The 1,922-nt window shown below is 41.1% G+C and overlaps 1 pseudogene; it reads right to left on the bottom strand.

Moving 5' to 3' along the window:
- Positions 1-1,650: 1,650 nt before the first annotated feature.
- Positions 1,651-1,922, bottom strand: LOC119240054 (small ubiquitin-related modifier 2-A-like; annotated as a pseudogene).

Raw genomic sequence — 1,922 nt, 5'->3', positions numbered from 1 at the left:
GCTTGAAGCTTGGACAGCGGTGGAGCTGAGTGTGTGCAGGTCAGGCTGAGGAGGTGGATCCCAGCACACAGTGAGCCTTTTGCTCAAATCTGTCAGGAGTAGGAGGGTGGGAATGTCAGAACAGAGGCACAGAACCCCACAGAGCAGACAAAGACTGTTTGTTCATTTCTCTATCATAAATCTGGAAAGCCCCCACTGCATGCTGGCAGCTGCTCAGGGCTTTGACTGCATTCTATTTTACCTCATGACAAGCCAGCAGTAGGCGCTATTCTTACAGCCATTTTTTTGCAGATATAGAAACTAAGTCTTGAGAGTTGGAGGGACATGTAAATGTTCACTCAGGTAGTCCCTGACAGGGCCAGGATTTAAATCCAGGACTTCTGAACCCAAACACAAAGTTTCTTGGTCAAAACATAGGACAAGAGAGGCTCTTAGGTGGTCAAGTGGTTCCATAAAGCTCGGAGGCTGCAGAAGTCACTATGGGCTCCCCCAGTCCCAGACTCTAACCAGTTAAGGTTCCCTGGAAACCACAGAGAAACTTGAAATAAGCTCCCTGGAGTGAAGTGGGGAATGTTCTCTGGGAAAGTCTGGGATAAACATAGGACTCGTCACACGGGACCCCAGGTCACTCAGCAGAAGTGACCTGCTTTTAGCCTTGATGGGTGGTCCCAAAAGAGTGGGTTCCACCCAGCAACTTTCTTTTTTTATTTTCAACAAAAAAAACTTATTTAAAAAAACAAGATGCTTGTCTTGAGGGAAAATATCAGGGCTCATTTCTTCTAAAGTAATTAATCCCTACTTAAAGACAGATTGCCCTCCATGAAACAGCTACCTACAAAAAAGTTATAAAATTGTCCTCAGTTTTACAATGTTAAATGAAAAACATTAAAATTCTCTAATCAAAAAAGTATGTAAGAGTTTTTATGTTCTTTTTTTGTTGTTTGTTTGCTTATTAAACACTGAGAGCAAAATAATTTACTGGACTCTAAAGGCGAGTTGAATTAGTGTGCCTCTAATGGAGAAAGGGGTATTTTCACAGAACCAGTATTTTTCCCCATCCCATCTGCATGCAGTTTGCAGCAACATGGATGGAGCTAGAAGGGATCATGCTCAGCGAAATAAGTCAGAAAGAAAAAGAAAAATACCGGATGGTCTCACTCATAGCAGGAATTTAGAAAACCTAAATAAGAGACCAGGAAAAAGACTAATCAATACAAAGTAAAAATCAAAATCAACAAGCAACTATAAACCAGAGATACACTGGGTGGGGAGGGGTGGCAGAGGGAGAGGCAGGGAAAGGAAGGACTAGAGTCAAAATAAGGGGGGGGGGTTGCAATTGTATGGGGAATATAACCAAAATGAAAATGCATACATTGTGCAAAGATGAAAAAAGATGTAAGAATTATATAAAATAAAATATTTAAATAAAAAAATAAAAATGAACAGTGATGTAAAAAAAAAAAAGCAATATGCTTGTGCACATACGCCAGTTATTATGTACAATAAAGTAACAAGGCAGGGGAAATAAAAAAACAGAGAAAGCTAGACTGCAATCATCTGGATGTGGTGGAACCAAATTGCAGTTTTCTAATTGAGAATGTCTTCTTGGTCTGGAGGAACAGTTTTAGAGTAAAGTAGTAGGTTCCCTTTTTAGTAGCCACCTCCTGTCTGCTGCTGGAACTCATCAATTGAATCTTTACCCTCCATTTCCAACTATACAGCTTGCCTGTTTCGTTGATGGGTCAAATCGGAATCTGATCTGCCTCATTGGCAAATCCTGTTTGCAACAGGACTTCAATAGCTTACTAAGTGGCATCTGCCTCGTTGTCTTAAACTGCACCACAGAACCAGCCTGACCCCATCAAATTCATATGATAGTTGATCTCAGTCCTGACTCCTTCCTTGGGCTTTTCATCAGCCAT

Source organism: Talpa occidentalis, unplaced genomic scaffold, assembly GCF_014898055.3.
Source record: "Talpa occidentalis isolate TD23 unplaced genomic scaffold, MPIMG_talOcc4v2.1 talOcc4.12, whole genome shotgun sequence".
Classification (NCBI taxonomy): Eukaryota; Metazoa; Chordata; class Mammalia; order Eulipotyphla; family Talpidae; genus Talpa; species Talpa occidentalis.
Note: the sequence above shows the minus strand (reverse complement) of the source record. Positions and strands in the feature narration are given on the sequence as shown.